This window comes from Alligator mississippiensis, chromosome 11 (genome assembly GCF_030867095.1).
Source record: "Alligator mississippiensis isolate rAllMis1 chromosome 11, rAllMis1, whole genome shotgun sequence".
In the NCBI taxonomy this organism is placed as follows: Eukaryota; Metazoa; Chordata; order Crocodylia; family Alligatoridae; genus Alligator; species Alligator mississippiensis.
The window spans coordinates 24,223,315-24,244,301 of record NC_081834.1 but is presented as its reverse complement, the minus strand read 5'-3'; the positions used below and the strand labels follow the sequence as shown (position 1 = coordinate 24,244,301).

Here is a 20,987-nt window from a genome sequence, read left to right as displayed (position 1 = left end):
GGAATTATTATAAACCATTTGGGACTCCAGTATATCTAAGGGCTCAGAAAGACCTGCAAGAAGGCACTAATTTGGTGGATGATCCAGAATTAACAAAGAAGTGGAATAAAGCCATCCACTATAATAAACATTGTTGTTCTGTTTTAACCTAATCCCATTTCTTTCTGTTTTTTCCAGATGTTTTAATCTTCTGCAGAAATGAAGGAAGGTACTGAAATGCCTGTTGACATTAGGAGTTCCTTGAAATAAGTAGTTGAAATGTAGGTACCTCTTGATTGGTCTTTTTAAAACTCTAAAAGCCAAAGGCAATCTATTCCTCTTGTTTATTATCCCTGAAGTTGGGGGCAATGTAAGTAAAAATGCCCAAAACAGTCTATTTGATAATTACAGCTTCTCTCCTCCTTCCTGGTCTTCACTTCTTATTCCAATGTTTCCCCTGTGTCATGGAGCCACAGGCAGAGACAGTAGAGAGGACTCTCTGGGTCCCTTGCGGGAGTGGGGAGGAGGCGGTGTGATATGGCCTGCTGGGAGTGTGTTGGGATAGGGTTTGCTGTGCGGAGAGGTAGACTGGAGGTCCCCAAACTGAAGGGAGGTTGCCCCCAGGGCATTTGCACTGAAATGTTATGAGGGCCTAGTGGTACTCCGAAAGCAGCATAAAGCTTTTGTTAGTTTTTGTCCATTTTGTTTTACCCTGTTCTCTTGTTCTCTTGAATTTGATTACATTTTTCTTTCCGCGTAATACATTCTTTTGGGTTTTTTTCCGTTATTTGACTGAAGGCTCTGTAGTAATTTACCCAGAAGTCACTATGTAATAACCAGGGTATACCTATTCAATGAAGTGGGGAGTCCAGTAAGCTTACACAAACCTAGGGTGGTATCCCCTGGGGTTTTGTCATACCCTGTTGTACCTTCCCTGCCTTTTTGTTCCCTTTTCCCTGTTTCAATTCTTAATAAAAGTATATATCAATTAGGTAAATGCCTCAAGTATAGATAGCAGGAAGTTTTTAATGAATGAACATGACAAATGAAATTCGCTGGTGTTAGAGCGATATGGTAGTTGTGATAGTCCAGGAATTATGTGTGAGGCAAAGATTTCTTAGGGTGATATCTTTTATTGGACCAACTGCATAGCTGGAATAGTTAGACAAGTTTTTGAATGCAAGACATTCTTCATAAGGTCTTGAATAAATAAATGGAATATATATAGAATTTGCAGTCTTAGAAACATAATGATCTTTAAAAACTTAAAAAACAGAATCAGATTTTAGGTTATATGTAGTCTGGATAATCAGCACTTACTGTGGTTTTTATTTCAGTCAGATTTTACTGGCCTTACTCATACGGAGTACTTTACTCCCTAAGTAGACTTACTGATATATGTGAGGCTCAATACAGGTTCTTTTACAGGCCATTCATTTTACCAATGTTATATTTCAAACTGACTCTCCAGCCCTGTTTCTTATCCTAAATATAAATTTGAAGCAAATGCTACTTTCCATTGTTTTGATGATTTATTGTTATGCATGCAATCATAATTTCTCAATCTATGACTGTCTGAATGGATTTTTTGAACGTAGCTTTCATCAGTACTACTGATTCCTCTAGGATTGTTCTCTATGATTCAGGGTGGAAGAACTAAGTCTAAAGTAGGAATATAGGTAAACCTCAATTCTCTTCTTTCTTTATCCAAAAAACCCAACATTTCTGGTTTAGAGGACTAGAACACATATGGTTATAGATTGCTTATTGTGTGATTGAACTCCCCATAACCCCACATTCTTTTTTTCTCACTTATCAAACCCTAACAAACTTGTGAAGCCGCAGATTATATATACTGGGCTCATACTTCTAAGTGTTTTCCCTTAACAGCCCTAACTTGAATAGGGAAAGCATTGTTCCAACTTGAATATGACATTTTGGTTCTGTGCTTGCTTTTTACATTAACTGCTGAGTGACTGACACAATCCTTTTTCCACAGCCTTTTAAATATAGATTTATTGTTACATGTGACTGGCTTTATAACCAACTTCAGCAACATAACATGGATGACACTGGGAGTAGGGGACTACACATGAGAGTTGAGAAGAACATAGCGGCTAAGTACAGGCAGTCAAAAAGTCCACAGCTAAATTAATCCAGTCTTTGTAGGTTAGTCTAACCTGCATAGATTGAACTGACAAGCAAGTGAATAGATATTCACTTTCAATTCTGGAAATGCAGCCATATGCCTGCAGTGGCTCAAGCCAGAAGGTGGGGGGTGCTAGAGCATGGCTTTCAGCCACTGCCAAGGAAAAGGGAAGAGAGTAGCTCTCCAAGGCTTTCCACCCCTTCCCTGCTAGAGCAGAGGGGGCATGGTGGGCCCCAGCCCAGAGCTACTCGAAGGGTCTGCCTGGGCAGAGGGGGACAGGGGTGCCTGCCAGGCTGAGGAGGGGATGGGTGGTGAAACAGGTAGTGGCACTGAACTCATAAAAGCTTGAACAAAAATAGTTCTTTCTCTGAAGTGAGCATTAAACACCTCTCAGCTATGTGTTTGCTTTCTCCTCCTGCTTCCCCCAAGGTCTCTGGGATTTGCAGTCCACAATCACAACAGCATGACTCTGAAGGTTTGCTCATCACTTCTTCTTCCTCCTTCCACATGTTTCTGGGATTTGTAGTCCACAATCATAGCCAGCAGTAAATTTAGCAGGGTAGGGCAGCTTCATACTCAGGGGAAGGGGAGTTCAACCCCCCATCCCTGGCCCCAGAACCCATCCTGGTTGCTGGGGGACTCTGATTTAACTTGAATCACCAAAGGGGTCTGGTCAGAAGCTTCATAAACCAATTTGACCTAAGTCAGTTAAGTATGATACTACATTCAACCAGGTTTATCTTAAACCCGTTTCAGACATTTTGAAACTGATTTATGTGCACTGAATTTCTGTTCTGTTACAGGCTTAAGCCAGTTTCTGATCACTTAAACTGGTGTATGTGTAACTTCCGTCCCCAGCCAGTATGTCTATGCCAGGAAGCATTGTTTACCACATACACAATAATGCTAGAATTTCTAGTGCTCTTTTTGAAACTTGAATTGATGTAAAAACATTTGTAACAACTCATTATTTTCTATTTTCATCTTATTTTATATTCAAAAGTAGTTTTAGGCTCAAATTCCATGCCACTGATTGGGGAAGAGGGAATAAGTTGTTTTTTCCCCCCAGTTCCTTACTCCCCAAAGAAGTGAAGTGGGAGGATGCTCCTGAGGGGAAAATGGCTATCATACACTGAATAACTACAAGGGGAAGTAGACCACTGGTATAGGTGTAGCTATTCTTGCTGCAGCGCTGTAAGTAGGAAAAAACTGGTGTTTAAAAAGCTGCACTTCTAACTGAAAATTTGCATGACCAGTTATATCCCAACTTGAATTGTTAGGTCAGGTTAGGAACCCTGAAAAAAGGACATAGTGTTTCACTGTGGTCATATGATTCTTGAAACCTGTTTCAATTTAACTAATTCCATTTCCATATTTTGGATGAACTAAGACAAAAGCAAATAATTAAATCTGTTCCTTATTCAGCTAAACTAAAAAATGAAATGGCCAAAGCAGTCTTTTTTTCCATGTTTCCCTGCTGCTCCCTCTTCTGACTCCTAGGATTCACTGTATTTATCTGCGCTCTGCACAAGTAGAGTGCATGCAGCAAAATAATTATCATATTTATTGCCATATTTAATAATGATGCATAACAACTTTGTGCTTAAACTCAGAAGATGCAGTATCATTATCTTCTGCAAAAGTCACAATAGCTCCACTTGGAAGTGGTGATCCACTTGGGAAAAAGGGGAAAAGAGATGAAATCCTATATGAGTAAGCACTTCACTTTAATTCCAGAGTGTAACTACAGGAAGAGACATTTCTCACCCATATATCCTACAACAATTTACAAAACTGAATTTATTCTCATAAAAGCAGTAATTTAATCAACAACATTCTTAAATATCCAAAAGTGTATTCAGTAGTATACACTGCTGTAGTTTTTATATTTGCAAAACTATAGCTTTATTGACATGAAATGTTACATTTTTCATCAATATTTATTCACATTATACAGAAAATAATGCAATAAATTCTCAGCCCTTGACAACTCTGCTGTGATGCAATCTAAGCTAATCCTATTTCATGTTTCAGTATTTTGACATCTGTTAACAATGTTGTTAACCACTAATTGCAATTCTTCATTCCAAGAACATGCCCTGATTACTAATTGCAGTCAGATAAATACTTTACTTTTTTAGAGTTACTTTGTTGTCCATTTTAGAAAAAGGAGAATTCTTTAAATTGTGGAGGAAGCATAGCAAGGAAATTAATTAACTGATTTAAGTTATGGTAATAATGAAAGTTACACAGGCTGAAACTAAGTTCAGTGAAGGAAAAGAGAATTTTCAGTTGACTTTTGGGCTTTAGATTTGTAATTCTTTTCACTTATGTGAGGATAAACACCTTGTTTTTATAGTGTTTTTCCTCAGTAAATCTCAAGCATTTAACAATTATTCTCATGTTAGAGTGAGAAATTAAGGAATAAGCAAGGGAAGTGATTTGCCTAAGGACACTGACCAGGCCAATAGCTAAGCCAGAATTGAATCCTGAGCCCCTCAGAATAAGTCCGAACTCTGCCCCCTCTTTAATAATAGGATTTATTACATCCATTGTATAATTAACTGGAGAAAGGGGAGATTTTGTACCTGTACAGCCAGTAAATCAAAGCAACAAACTCCTCTCAAGTAGGAGTGCTCAATCTCCAGCCCACCAGCCATATCCAGCACCCTATCCTGTGTCATTTGTCCAATGGGCCTCCCTCTGGGCCCAAACATTTGGTAGTGAGAGAACAGTGCTGCTGCTCCCCTTCTGTCAAATTTCTGCACCTGTGGGGAGCCCGGTTCTGAGAGAGATCTGGTGTGCAGGGCTGGGAAGGGGCAGCATGGGCCCGATCCTGCTGCATGGGGCTGGGAGGGGATGGTGCTGGGCTCCATGGCTCAATTCCAGCGCGTAGAACCTGATACTGGCACACAGGGCCACAGGGCACACAGGGCTGAGAGAAGGCAGGGTGAGGTACCAGGACACAATCCCAGCATTTGGGGCTTGTATGGGACCTGATCCTGGCCCAAGGGAGCCAGGTGAGGCCCTGCAGGGCCCTATCTAGGCACATGGGGCTGGGGGGAGGCAGCAAGTCAAAAGCTTAAACACCACTGCTCTAAAGCATGCTAATCTCAGTCCTACCTGTTCCACCCCAAGCTGTGAAATGCCCTTTCCCTTCCCTCTGTATCCTGAGATTTGTGGCATCCAAGGGAAGAGGAACTACTAATACAAAGGCTTCTACACTGAAAGGGGAGATCCCGCAGGGACAAGTATCAATCCTAATTATCACTTTGAGTTTTTCCCAGTATATTATTTGCTGTTACTTTGTGTAATATGTGATTCCTTCACTTATAAGATAACTTACTTCAGCCATGATTCATTAAATTCAGTTCAAACATATTTTGTTTATATCACAAACTCTGCATAAAACAGTATCTGTAGGTGAAATGTTTTATTAATGGCTCTTAGATATAAACTAGTTGCACTCTTAGTTTGTGTTTATCTGGTTAGTTTGACAAGTATGATTTATCAATGCTATCTACATAGGCTACTGCTGACAACCAGTGCTATGCAAATCTGGGGGAAAATGCACAAAAAGAAAGGTAAAAATAAATTCTTTATAAATGTATGCATCTCTGTAGGAATGTCGTCTTCATTCAGATATAAATATATTATACAACCAAAACTGTTACTATGATGGTAGAGAAATATTTCATCTGGTGCATAAGATTGTACTGGTAAAATCAGAACATATAAGATTTTTTGCTAAATTCAAAGCAACCCAATTACATTTTGCACTGCTCCAGTGCCCCACTGGGACTGACAGCTACTTTCTGCAGGCCATACCAATCTGACCATGGGATAAACTGCTTTCTGATGCTAAATGTGGCAATCAGTCTGACCCTGAGCAGAGGGGCAAGACTCTCTAGCCAGGAACCTATGGCTTTGCTCCTAGTAGAATTGGCACACTGCAGCTGAGGTCCCCAGCCAACACTCAGTGCCTCTGGGGAAGCTTTAAAACATTTTAGCTTGTATAGCAGAAAAAAGGGGGAGGGGGAGGGAGAGGGAGGAGTGGACAGGAGCAACCAGCAAAACCCAGAAACATGGGAAATACCCATGGTAGAAAATAGGCATAGCTGTGCCTAGATTAGGGGTGGCCAAAGTCTGGCCTACAGGCCAGATGTGGCCCATGAAGGACTCCATTTCCCAGCAGCCCCTGCCCATGTCACTATGGCTGCTGTCCATAGAGACCCTGGGAGGGGCGGGGCCATATTAGTGTGAAGCCAGGGTTTTCATGGAGACTGGCCCCAGCAGCAAGGCATGTGCAGGCAGCTGATTATGGCCCTGTCCTGACTCCAGAGCATGCTGTTGCCACTGCAAAATCCTGGCTCCAGCCATGGAGCAGCTCCCCACCCAGCTGCACACCCTCCCAGCGCTGCTGGGGCTGGTCTCCATGGAAACCCCAGTCCAATGCTGTCATGGCCCCACCACTCCTGGCATCTCCATGGAAACTGGCCACAGTGATGTGGGCAGGGTCTGCTGGGAAATGGAGTCTGGCCTCTGGCTGGATCCACTTTTTTGCCTACCCCTGGCCTAGATCACTTCTGACCAGTGGCCATCCAACCTCTTGAACACCTCCAGTGGTGAAGAGTCCACAACTCCCCTAGGCAGTCTGTTCTACTGACTCACTATTCTAACAGTGAAGAAGTTTTTCTAGATATCTAATCTAAATGTACTTTGCTGCAACTTCAAGCCATTGGTCCATGTCCTCCTCTCTGCAGCAAAAGAGAAAAGGTGCTTTCCCTCTTCTATAGGGCAGCCCTTCAAGTGTTTGAAGACTGCTATCATGTCCCCTCTTAAGTGCCTTTTCTGCAAGCTGAACATGCCTATCTCCTTCAGCCTCTCCTTGTATGACTTGCCTTCCAAGCCCTTGATCATCATTGTTTAAAATGTGGAGTGCACATTTTTAAATGGTGATAAAGATACTGTATCATATTGCCCCATTAGTTTTATGTATATCCAACCAAAATACTTGGGAGACATTCACTTTTTCATTTTCAGACAGGGATCTCTGAAAATAATTTTTGGGAGAAGAGCGGGATGGTTTTAGAGAAGGTTATTCCTGCATGGACCTTTGACTGGCATTGCACTATTTAGCATCTAAATATGTTAAAAGAGAAAATAATTTATGAGTGGCCTTTGTAGATATCAGGAGATCTTTTGACTCCACAGACAGATTAAAATTATGGAAGAAACTGACAATAACATCAATGGACAAAGCTTTCTCGCAATGACTTGTCACTTACTATTCAAACACAGCATCTAGGGTGTGTTACAGGATTACACCAAATAAAACGGGGGCACGACAAGAATGTCTGCTTGCTCCACTATTTTCAACTGATTCTTGAAAGATCTAAAACAGGTGCTAACAGGGAATCACTTCCACACAATCGATTATTTTTAATGACTTTATCCTTCTCTTGCTTTAGGCAGATGACATTAATATTGTCAGAATCCCAAATAGGCCTCCAAAGATTATTTGATGCTTTTTGACAGCGTTGCACCTCAAATAGTTTAGAAATCAACACAGCTGAAACCAAAGTATTGGTCTTTGGAAATGAAAGGAGGCATAAGACTTTTTTAGAGGATAAGAAACTAGAAGTGGTCTCTTTTAAATACCTTGGAATTTACTTTAGGAAAAATCTGAACTGGAATAAGCACATTGAAAATGTAAATACTAAAGCAAAACAAGCTTTAGGTGGAGTTTTATCTTTTTACAATAAGGGGAAAAAACAGTTCTGAAAGCACTAAGAATCTACAGATCCAAGGTAGAGTCCGTTTTACTTTATGGACAACTGTGGGGTTCTGACTTTATGGCCCACCCAAAAACTAAAAAGATTTCTAATTACTTTCTAAGGTGGCATTTATCTCTACCTAATTGTACGTGAATTCTAAACTCCTAACTTCCCCCCGCCCCGCCAAAAAAAAAACCTCCTAAAAAAACCCAAAAAACCAACCACTTCAATTCCACCCAGGTGCATACACAAGCACCACCAGATTCTCCCTATGCCTAAAGAAGGGTGTTTGTGCCCAAAAGCTTGTAAAGAACAATTTTTCCAGCTATTTGGTTGATCTAATAAAAGATATCACATTTACTCAAAGAACTTTGTCTGTCAGACTCCTAAAAAGAGATCCTTTATACCTTCCAGATCCTTTAAGTACATTCTAGAAACCTTTCCTTTACCAAGTAAACTATTGTTTTGATGGTTAAATAATATCTATATTCTGCTCCAGGCCTGGGAAATGTACTGAGGTCACTTAACCAATATTTCCCCTGTATTTAAAACAAGACTAAATTTAAGAACAAAAGATGCCAGCATGATGATGGATATGCTGGCAGTGAGACTGTTTTGAACTTCCCCTTTTTTTAAGATTAATAAAACACTCCTTTGATCTAGAAATCTACTTGCCTGTTGCAAAATTGCAAACAATGAGAAGCTATTCCTAGACTGAGGTTCACTTTTTAATGAGCTCTGCAGTTGTGGTAGGCAGGTGGTGTTAGACCCATATTTGGACAGAAAATGCTCTTGTGGGAAGAGTGAGAGAGATCATTATTTGTAGTCTTGTCTATGCAAACCTAATTAAATATTTTGTGGTATTTTAAGGCCCTAGCCCTCAGAGGCCTCTGAACACAGCACCATGTCAACTTTCAACTAAAAAATTGAGTTTCAAATATTGTTTCAGGGATGAGCCTGAAAACATGAACCCTAAGGGTACAAAAACCAGAAGGCAGCCCTTCTCCAAATTTCCAAATAAGTTAGTTTAGAAATCCTGTGAATTTTCAGTTGATAGCACAATTTTGAAGGCCTGACCCATCATTTTTGAATGCTTGGGCCCATATTTCTTTTAACTCCTTGGAAATGCATGTTATATTCAGTGATAGTTGTTAAGTCTTAAATGTGTGCTTAACACCACACAGAAATTGTACCAGTTTAACTTGACTGTGCCATTATATTAATTTAGCTAAACTGATGTAACAATTTTAGCTTAGCTGGTTTTGGACAAGTCAAGCAGATGTAATCCAGGTTCAAATGGCTGGTTATGCAAGATCACACCTCCAGTTAAACTGATGCAACTCTGTGTGGAGACCACTCTGTGCTGAGCCAGTCACAATGCGCTCAGCCACAATTCTGTATCATTCTAAATCTCCGTGATGAAAACATCAAAAATAAAACTTCTCAACAGTATAATAATAGATATTGAAATTTTAGTTTTGCTTGGGATTATTATGAAAACAATCATCATGCTGCTGTAATTTCCAAGAATATATGGCAAAAATATGTTATTTATAAATAAAACGTGTGCTGTAGTTTGTGAATGGGACAAAAACATTTTATTTTCAATATAGACCTTTGTCCTTTGTAGAAAGGACTATGATTCTACTCTTTGGGTATGTTTGTCTGTGTGTACACATGATATCAAAAGGTTAAGGTGGTAATACACATACTAGTTATTTTTATGAAATGACTTTTCCCCAGATAACAAATATGGTGTTGAAAGACAAAATAAAGTCCACAGTGTCTGGTGACCCTCTCAGAGAGTAAGATGCAATTAAGTTCTGAGCAGTGACCTTCCCTTTGTGTCAAATTGTGCTAAAATGTATGTGACAGTTTTCCTTATGGAAACTTCCATCCATCGATGATTAAGGAGAGGCTGTCAGACTCATTAATTTAGGATCACCAGCAGAATTCACAAGAAGATCCTAAAAGCAAAAGCTGTATCTGCTTTATCCATTATGTTTCATGGCCATATACAATTATTTCGCTTTCACGATAAGTGTATTTTTGCCTATACAAGCTAGAATTGAAGTTTCTGTTAGCAGTCTGAACTCGACAGCACTACAGCGTTTACTTTTTCTGAGAGAAAACTCTATTTCAAAATAAGTTGACTTGTATTATCTCATTTTGCTTTCAGCATGGGTACCACCACCATCTAGAGGAGGAGGAGATTTGACCTTGAGAGCTTGCGCAGAAAAAAAAATCGGTGTCTTTGTGTAAGTTTTCACCTAAAATATTGTATTTTGGGGCTGTTCACTAGCACTCCTATAAGCAAGTATCTGTCATTGTTTCCACTCAAATGTTATTTTCAGGGGTTTATAACTTGCTCGTGGTAAAACCACGACCACGCAGCAACTTGGCGCGTAGGGTCTCATCCCACAACGGCGTCCCCAAGTGCCCCGGGGCGCGGGCACGGCTCTGCCCCGCCGGGCCGGGCCGGGCACGGCGAGCTCCCAGCTCCGGGCACCGGCGCGCTGCGGGGCGGGGCGGGGCCGGGCCGCGTGCTGCTGCTGCTCCCGAGCCGGGACACGGCTTGGCACCACTTCCTCCTCCCCCTGGTGCCGCCGCCGGCCGGGAAGCAGCTGGAGGTAAGGCGTGCGCGGCGCCCCCAGCCCTGCAGCCACGGCCTTTCCTTGCAGGCGAGGTTTCCGGAGCCCGCTGGGACTCCCCATCCCCGTCCCCACCCGGCGGGGCTGTCCCCGCCCGGCCGAGGTTGTGTTGCGACTCAGGCGTCTGCCCCCGTCTCCAGCTGCCAGGCCGCGGTCCAGGGCCCGGGTGCTGAGCGCTGGGGCACGTGCAGCGCGGTGCCGGGGCAGGGGCCCTCCTCCCTCCTCGAGTCCTGGGCTGGACACCTCCGCGCGGTCGTGGGGGCAGCGACCCGTGTTGAGGGAGATCTCACGGCATCGACTTGCCAGCGCTTGTCGAGACACGAGCGGAGACCAAAGCGAGCTTCTGGTGCCCAAGGGATGTTTTCAGAGCTGGGTGTGGATAAGAGGTCGTTGCGTCCTCAGCGCCCCGGTCAGTAGGGCCTGCATACTACTTCTAGGTCTTTCCTCCTGCTTTTTCTATGAGCGAAATCTCATTGCAGTGAAGAGCAGGATTGTCTAATTAGTGCCTGGGTAAAAAACGGAATAAAACCTCTGGATCTGGCCCCATGTGCATTTAGGATGGACTGCATAATTTCTATAATTTGATAATATTCAAATGTAGGTGTCTGAAGTGAGATGCCTAGATTGCCATTACCAAAGAAATCCAAGGGCTATAGTTAGGTATGGTTGATGTGTCATGGATATATCCACAACATCCTTTAAAGCAGACTCGGTAGATCAGCTGTGCTCCTTTTCAAAATCACAACTCCAGACTGAAAGTACACTAAATACCAGTATATTAGGTGAATACATTCCATGTATCCAAGAGGACCCTTTTATTATTTTGAGAGCCAGACAGTTGCTGCTGTTTAATTTGAAATGGTGGATTGTTGTTTTCCATTTTCCCTTTAAATTGGTCTTTTCTGCATTATTGCGACTTGTTCCATTATGAAAGTTACTCTGATCACAGTAAAACATACAGTCCCCTGGGATGCCAGTGGACTCATCAATGCTATTGGGATTACTATTTTAGCCAGTGCTAGATATACTAACTGCATTTATGAATATTTTGTGATGTTTTAACATTTCAGCAATGCCAGAGGTACACAACTGTGATATTTTTGGGATCAATAGTTGCAAAATTCCCATTGTTGTATATTACTTCTGAACCCTAGAAGTTTGTTAGTAGACGGGATCCTATTACATGACAATAGTAGGCTTTTCCCACAATGATTTTTCTTTTTTATAAGCAAAAGTTTGCTGAAATTAGAATTGCAACTATCACACTGTACTGTATAGAATCCCTTTGGGTCTTTCATTCTATTTCATTTTGAATGTAGTTTTTTCTCTCTCTTAGCTTCTTGTAAGCAGATTCCAGTGTATATAATAAATCATTCATGAGTGTTTACACTAAATAGAAGCACGCCATATAACAGCAATATATGCAACTTGCCTATCTGATGATAGATAATATACACAAAACGGTATGAAAAATATATTGAAAGAATAAAGGGAAATGTTGAGTATTGAAAGATTGTCAATTTTCAATACAATGCAGTTGGAAACTTCTAAGAGATGATTACACACTAATTAGAGGCCAGAGAATAGGTGTGGTAAATATTTTAGTGTTTTCCCCCTTGTAACTGATTCCAGTTTTGTTTATTATTTCAACATTACTGGGTATTATGTAGCAGAACCCAAAACATCACCTATTTGATCAGCTGGTTTTTATGTTAAATAAGTTCAAGGTCACCTAAGGGAGGCATCAACTGCCATAAAGCAGAGTGCCTGTTTACTACCTGTCAATCTATTCTTGAGACTGTTTCAGTTTCTTGTGTTCTTTGCTTCTTGACTTCCTTTACCCTTCCTTTTATAAGGTTATTGTGAACATGTTTTACAGGTTTGATTATGGTTAATTCATTTAGAATCTTTCCTTCATATTAAAAATGAAATTCCAGCAAAGTTAATGTATGTTAAACATGACTTCTTTGGTTTGTGGAATGACATATATACAATGAAGATAATACTTAGCACTTAGTAGCCCTTGTCACTTCCATAGCACTACAGTCAGGTCCACCTTAGCCAACCCTTGTATCTATGTTGGGATTGCATTGAAGTCTTCCAAAGCTACGTATCACAACCCAAAGTTGTGATTTTTTGTTTGTGTGTGTGCTTCGGCACCACTAAATTATTTCCCACCAATTTGTCGCTTTCTTTGCAGTGTGCATCTCTTTTTTGCATCGTAGTGATACACGCTGTAAAGAAGTTCCCGCCATTTGTATTAGGATTCGTGCCATGTTATTGGCCCATTCCTAATGTAGGCACACGTGGCAGCTAGCGATTTGGCTTGCTAGCCGTACAAAAGGCTTGGGTAGTTTCCACCCAAGTCGGAGGAGGGAGGACAAGAGAGATTCTGTGTGAAAATCTCCAAGCGCTGCGAACCCGACGCGCCTCCCCTAAGCAGGCAATAGAGGCAATAGAACTGAGCCTATGGAGCTTTCGCTTCTCACCTCTCCCCGTCGCTGAGCACAATCCTAGACGTATCCCTTTCCTGTAATTTCGGACCCGCGGAGCCTAAGTAACTCCGGGGAAACTTTTCGAACCCAACTTAACCGGACCCGCGGAGCCTAGCAAACTCCGTGGGAGCAATCGATTTGTCAGAGTCCTCCAACGAGGATTCAAGCGGGAGCTGTGCCCGGAAACCTGTCCAGCCTACACCAATACCATCTTTGGGTGTAAGTAAACAATCTTTTCAATCAACCATTACGCCTCCGTAACTAATTCTAACTCGCGTGCGCTAAACCGCTCCGTGGTTCTCTCCAGCCCCGCGTGCCTGGGATGCTGGCCACAGCCCGTGTGCACCGAAGACGGGTCCGGTTCGACCCCGGTTCACCCCTGGCTCGCCCATGGCGGCCAGAATGGGATCAGAATCACCGCCGCACATGGCGACGAGGGCAGGATCGGGGCCCGGCCCGCACACTACGTAGCTGCCATTGATATAAAAGCCAATGGAACATGTGAGGCTTATTTTGCAGGAGGTGACAGTCAGTATTCATTAGATAAGATTTCATGGTGAAAATGCTGAGTGAGATTTTTTTAAGGCCCCAATTCAGTAAGGTGCTTGAATATGTGACTCACTCTTTCCCATGGGACTACTCATGTGTTTGGACTTCCATGACACTACTCGTATGAGTAAGGTCTAAAGAACTGCAAACTATTATTAGCCATGTTTTGAACTTGTAGTAGCTAACACTAACACCTACAAGAATAGCAGAAAATGAAGTTGTGTTTAAACCCTTCAAATATTTAAGTGATGTAGGTAGCAAGCATTTGAGTAATACAAAATATACTCTTTTCTGGTTCTGTAACCACTTGACCAATTTATGTGTTGTTCAAACAAAATTACGTAACTGCATATTCATTCAGAGTATGTTTAAAAACAAGGGCCTGTTTTACTAGCTCATAGACATTAGTATGTTACCAGTCATACATTTACATATCCATCCTGTTTTTCCTTTTGTGTGCTGTCTTTGTTGTTTGGGGAAGTGGTGTTCAATGTTTATACTGTTACAGATGTATGTGCACCCTTTTATTCTGTAGTTAGCAAAAAAAAAAAATATATATATATATCCCGTGAAGTTGCACCCCTCGCCCCCAGCTTAAAATGATAAAATAAGTTACAGGGGATGTAGACCCAAATATGGTGAAGATTATTCTACTGTACTCCATGCTAGTGTGTAAAGTACATATGTTCTGAGTTGCTGCTGTTTTCACTGCCCCATTTTCCAGCTTAGGTGCAACATAAACTATTTTAATTAATATTGTGTCACCAAAAGGGTTTGAAATGGCCAATTGAATTCTGCCAAGATAGAGTCTTTTGATGAAAACATATCTTTATTGATTGTAGAAGAAGAAAATCATTCTTAAAATGAAATCCAGAGAAAAATCATATCCCTCAGAGAAAATTTCTGAGTGGCAGGCTGAGATTAACATCATAAAATTGAATTTGTGCTGCAAACCTTTGATGTAATCAGCAGCTGGGAGATGGTGTTGCCCTTACTGTGCTCCTTCTGATTGTGGTGAATTATTGTGTGGAATGAAATAAGTGTTTCTTGTGTCACTCGTTCAAGAAATACAAACAAGGTATTACTAGGTGGTTCTTGCTAGTTAAAATGGGTTGTATTGATTCCTGGTCCCGTTCTCTTGCTCCCCTGGATGGCAGAAGCACTATATTCATGCCCCAGGAGAGAGCTGTATGTCACTCAACAGTGACTCCTCCGGCCGATTAAGGAGTAGCATTGACAGGTCCCAAGGGAAGTCCCATTAAATTTCAAGCTGGAAGTATAGTGGCAGACAGGCAGAGCCTTAAGGATCGCAACAAGGAAACAGAACAAGGGAATATGTAGGATGGCAAGGGTCCTGTCAGGGCCACGAGGAGTTGGAGGGTGGGGTTGAAATGTATGGATTTGAATAACTTGCTCTAAGTCTGGTGCTCTGATAACTAAATTCATTAACCAAGGCAGAAGTACTTGTGCTGCCATTCCACAATCAATTAACAGAAATCAAAAGGCCACACCTCCAGCAATTAAAAAAAAAGCCAATCATTTGCATGCTCTTGTTATATTGTATATAATAACAACATATTCCCAACTGCCTGTGCTGTATATATTTTGCAATATATCACATTGCTCTTGCTATTGTTTTAGCTGACATTTTCCCCCTCTTTTATGTTTTTTACCTGGTTTATCTTTTCCCTTGTCGTTGTCAGTGTCATTTCATTTTGTGCTTCTTTCTTTCCCCAGCATGATAACATTCTTTTCTTCTTTCTACATAGTATTCCTTACCTTTTCCCTATAACTTTTGTATCTCTGTTCTGTTTCCATTCCTCCATCAGCTCTCTCTCTATCTCTTTCTTATTACGGTTTTTTTTTCTCTAATATACCCTATCCATTTCTCCAGGTAAACAGGGGCCCATAAAGCCTCCTACTTCACAGGCGGCAGCAGAAATGTTCTCAGTTTTGTGGCTGCAACAGATTTCTAACTAATATCTTATATTAATACTAAAGCCACGAGCGTTGGAGTTGTGTGATGGCAGATTTACAAATGTATAACGCTATCATATGTTCACATTTGGAAAATTATTTTATTTTATAGAAATGGTTCTGCTTGCTACAGATAGTGGATGAATGGAATTTTCAGCCCTTCAGAATGAGATCTTTATGTGAAATCTGTTGATTTCCAGCTGCAGCTACTTGCATAAGGGTGATGTGTGTCATAGCTGTAATTTAGAGTGAGCTTTTGGCATCTGAGAAAGTGCTGAACACTGGGGCTAGGGACAGAAATTACACACAAGCCGGCATAAGTGATCGGAAACCGTTTCAAATCTGGAACACAGCATAAATTCAGTGAACACAAACTGCTTTCAAAATGGCTGAAACAGGTTTAAGATAAACCTGGATAGATATAGTATCAGACTTAACTGATTTAGGTTAAATCAGTTTATTGAACTTCTGCTCCTGATTCCTCTCCAGATTCAAGTTAACTCACAGTCTTCCAGCATCCTAGTATGCTTTGAACCTCCTCTGCAACCCCTCTCCTCCCCACCTTGCAGGGTGAGTGGGCAGCTCAGCTATCTGCCCTAGCTGAGCAGGGAGGTGTGCTCTAGTGAATGCACTCCCCTGGCCTTCTGGCCTAGGCCACTGCAGACATGTGGCTGCATTTCTGGAATCAAAAGTAAGTGCCTGTTTACTTACTTGTCAGTTCAGTCTACATAGCTTAGACCAGGGGCGGGCCATTATTTCAGCTGGAGGGCCGCTTATCAAGTTTTAGCAAGAGTCCAGGGATACATGGGTAGCCCTGCCCCTTGACAGATGCCCCGCCCCCTGGTCGCTATCTTGGGACTGGAAATCCCACCCCTTAACCCCTTGACCTTTGCCACCAGAAGTCCTTCCCCTTGCCCCTGGAAGTACTCCTTTCAGCAAGGGGGTTTGCCATCTCATTACTAGAAAAATACCAGATTATATTCTAATAATCAAATACCTACTACAACGTTCGTTAATTTGATTTAAAAAAATATTCTCATCTTGATTTACTTGTGTTTGCATAATGTACATAGAGGTAATAGTCTAATAATTTAAAATTAAGTCTTACTCTTGTATATTGTCAGAGGAATGTGAGGGGTATGGGTGGGTGGGTATAGGTGTGTGGAAGGCTCTGGGTGTGTGGGTATGTGGGGTGTGGGGGAGGGAGTGGATGTTTGTGTGTGGGGGTGTATGAGGTTTTGGGGGTGTGTGTGGATGTGTGGTGGGTGAGCATGTGGGTAAATGTGTGGATATGTGGGGAGTGGGTGGGTATGGGGTTTGTGGGGGAAAGTGAGTGTGTGGGGGGATGTGAGTATGTGGGGGGGGAGGGTTGTGGCTGGGGTGTGTGAGGGGGTATGGGGTGTGCATGGTGGAGTGTGGGTACCCACAGCCACTGCTACTAGTGGCAGCAGCAAGCCATGAGGCCTTGGGGTACTGAGGGCCCCCAGCAGGCAGAGTCCTTACCAGCACGCCTGCCAGCCCGGGCTCCATGTCCCTGCAGCCCCTAGCTTTGGGTCACTAGCACAGGCCCCATGCTCCCACCCACCCGGTCACTGCCACTTCCGCCCCCCCCCCCGTCTGCCACTGCTGCCCTTCTCTTGCCACTTCCCTACCTTCCCACTCTTGCCGCAGCTGTCACTTCCCCACCCCCCACCCTGCCTACCACTCCAGTACCATGTGGTTCCTGGCTGCATGGCTACAACCATAGAACACAGCAGGAGCCAGCCTGGCCTGACCAGCACCTCATGGAGCCAGCTGGGAATCGGGAGGGCTAGGCTGAGCTCTGCATCCTGTGGTCCCAGCCATGCAGCTGAGAACCACATGGTGCCAGAGCAGCCAGCAGGCAGGCAGGCAGGTGGGGAGAAGTAGCAGGTGGGAAAGTAGGTAAACGGTTGTGGCAGCAGCAATGGGCAGGGGAGGGAGTGGCAGCAGCTGGGCAGGGACACATTGACAGTTAGGCGGGAGCGTGGGGCCCATGCCAGTGCTCCAGGGTCAGGGCCAGCGGGGCAGCAGGAGTGTGGGGCTTGGGCTGGCAGTAGCTCTGTGGATTCAGGCCAGCTGACCCCTCTCCCTGCTGGTGCAGCCCAGTCTAGTTCCATATAGCTCGTGACAACCTGGGCTTAACACTTCTGCCTTGCCTTTAGCCAGCACTGGCCCTGCGCTCCCACCCAGCTGTCGCTGCACTCCCACCTGCCTGCTACCATTTCTTTTCCCCCTCCCCCCCACCCAAGCTGCCCTACTTCTCCCAAGGACTGGGGTAATCTACAGTGGTCCACCCCCCCCCCCACCCCCACATTCTTAGCTGAGTTGTACTTCCAGACAGAGAGAGGCAGAGAACAGCCCCAGGGTCACCAGCCCAGAAGTCTTTGCTAGACAGGGGCTTCCAGCTGGGGTGGGGCAGGGCCAGGCAGACCTTGTTGCTGTGGCTGCTGGGTCCTGCTGCTGCTGGCGCTTTGTCATCTTTGATGGGCAGCCAGGGGCAGATAATTATTAATTTTCTAAACTTTTTAGGGGCTCCACAGGCTGGATAGAATGGTTTAGCAGGCAGTATTTGGCCCAGAGGCTGTATTTTGCCCATCCCCTGCTTAAACTAACCTGCAAAGATTGAATCAGTTCAGGCTCAGGCTTTTTGAGTGTCGATTCAGTCTGGACCAACAGGTGAGGATTCTTTTTTACTGGAAGTAACTAATTTAATTTTATTAAAAATATAATGTTTGTGTCAATTTGTTTGTTTATTTATTTATTTTTATCTAAAAAGAAAGAGAAGGTGTCAAATAAGTAAAGCCAAATAGAATATCAGAAACGTGGAAAGAAAATAGGATCTGGGCTGCAGCAGCTTTACAAAACTGTCATGAAAATTTCCAGCTTGTGCCTAAAATATATGCCCCTGGACTTTATCATGATCTTGAAACTAATGGAAAGGCAAATGGTAGTTTACTTCTCCAACAAAAATATAAATTCCTCTAGACAAAAAAAATTCTAGAGAGGAAGCACCCTCACTTTTTTTTTTTTTTTATAAAAGCGATTTCAAAAACTTTTAATCAATTCAACCAACATATCTTTCCTTAAATAGTATGTAAATGTTAATTAAGTACAGGGAGTAATTCTTCCACTTCTCTTAATTCATTCATAGTTATCAACCACATTTGTTTTTGCACCCAGTGAGATAAAATGTAGACTATTTTCTGATGCAGTCTCTCATTAATAGTAAATGTGCAATCTAAGAATGCAGAGTTCTAGTAAAGAAAAAAATAAAAAATGCAAGCCCTTAGGAAGCTTTCTGACAGACTGATTGCCTTACCTGCATGATGGTCTCTTTTGTGTGTATGTGATGTTTTTTACAAACTATAAATTTCTGCTTGGGGTACTTTTATTCACATGTTGTAGGATGATCTGTATCTACTGGTTGGAGGTTTTTGTCAGAATCAATTTTTCATTATACAAACTTGTTGAGGCAGCAGTTCTTGGAAAGGGAATTCCTAGCATAAGGGACCTTGTTGTATATGAAGTCAGGTGAGCTCTAAAATTTATATTGGGAACTAAGAAGATTTTTTTTTTCTTTATAGAAAAAATACATCCCTCCCAATTATAAGTGATAAAGCTCTACAAGAGACACCAAAATAGAAGAGTTTCTCATGTGCTCTAGAACAGTCTTGATACATAATAAAAAGGTTAACGACAGGTTGTTACCTTGGACTTTTGTGAGATCAGGCACAAATTTTTACATTTCATATCCCTCTGTATTTTTTTACTTTTTCCTTAGTATTTGAGTGTCTCATACTCAAAACTTGAACAAATTATCCACAGATCACTCCTTTGAGTCAGGAGAGTACCACTGTTCTAATTTTAGAAATGGGAAACGGAAGTTTAGAAGAATGTGAATTGCCCATGCTTACATAACAAGTGTATGGCAGAGAATAGAAACTTTGAGATGAGCAAATCATGTTTCCCTGAGGGCGAGAGAGAGGAGGCAGGCCAAGATAAGCTTACCTCATGGGTGCTGTGATTCTGCAGAGGAAGGATGTAGTAATTCCACATAGCTCTAACTGCTATAGTGCAACTCAGCAGTAGCATAACTAGGAGTGGGTGCGGAGGGGTACATGCCCTGGGTGCCAAGTTAGAAGGGGTGCCAGAATCACCCCTCATTTCTGCAGAGTCCATACCCCAGCAGCATATCCATGCCAAGAACTCCAAAACAGTCACCAGCTGCTGCTTTAAGAGCACCAGCTGTGGCATGTGGGAGTTTCTGGCATGAGTATGATGGCACACTCCCAACCCTGCTCTCAGAAATGTGCGCTCCTTCCCTGCCACCCCTGTCCCCTCCAAACCTGTGCACTCTCCTGTCATGCTAGGTCATGGATTGAGGTGCTGACAGGGGCAGGAGAAATGAGCAGAGTTTAGGGACAAGCAGGGTCAGGAAGCTGCAAGATCAGTCTGAAAGCAGGCTGAGTTGGGAAGATGAGGGTGAGGCAGTGAGTGGGGTTGGAGACCAAGCAGGGTTGGGAAGCCAGAAAAGAGCAAGCCAGAGAGAACAGCAAAGCAGTCAGGGGTGAAGTTGAGTCCTGCCGCCCAGACATTTCCTAAGGAGCCATTGCACCCAGCTTTCATTTTTAATGAAAGTTAGATTCTGCCTGAAGAATCCAAAGCTGCAAACTAAAATTGCTGTAGTCCTCCTTGTATGAGCTGCAGTTTCCTCATAAAACTATTTTCCAGACAAATAACATTCTGCATTGGGCTTAGAAGAACATGCTGTTTTAAGTCTGGTCTGAAACAAGGAACCAACAAAGGACAGTTTGTGCATATTGAGTAAGCAGGCCAGAGTTGGGGAAAGACTGGCTTGTGCAAGGTAGTGAGGTTATTTGAGAGGAGGCTACTAAGGAGCATGAGTATCATGATTCACTGACATGCCAAAGGAAGGAGTTCATTAGGCCGTGAGCAGGGAGAGGCAGAGAGTGAGGAACTTGATTTAAAGTTGTGTTATGGGCTAATACCAAGAATAAGCATGCTTGAGTGGGCAGCACTAGAGGAATTTAACATGTTCCGATAAGCTACATGTAGCACAGATATGCCTTGGGCAGTATTTGACTTTGTGGAAACAGATTTTACCTTTTAAAAGGATAGTTTGATATATATCAGTTGATAAAATATACGAAATTTTGCTCCAGGTGCATCAGCATAACAAAATAGCTTTGATAAAGCTGAATACTATCTGACTGTGTGTGTGTGTGTGGAGTTATGCAAAGTGTTTCCAGGTAACTCTCAAAAGCCACATATCCTAATAGGAGAAACTTTTGTACAAAATTATATATCTGTAATTCTGCACCCTGTGGATCCAATTAATTTGATCAGGAAGATATGTTGTGATCTGAGG

The 20,987-nt window shown here is 42.6% G+C and overlaps 1 protein-coding gene across 6 annotated transcripts in view; it reads left to right on the top strand.

Annotated features, from left to right (window-relative positions):
- WDR72 (WD repeat domain 72) overlaps positions 1 to 20,987 on the top strand; it is a 284,931-nt gene that overhangs the window by 30,900 nt on the left and 233,044 nt on the right. For 5 of the 6 annotated variants that reach the window (XM_059714686.1, XM_059714683.1, XM_059714684.1 and 2 more), the window contains exons 2-3: positions 178 to 260; positions 10,085 to 10,163. The gene's annotated coding sequence lies outside the window, so the exon portion shown is untranslated. Of the gene's footprint in view, positions 1 to 177; positions 261 to 10,084; positions 10,164 to 10,469; positions 10,536 to 20,987 lie in introns of those variants that run through there. The other variant, XM_059714682.1, reaches the window with a different exon arrangement.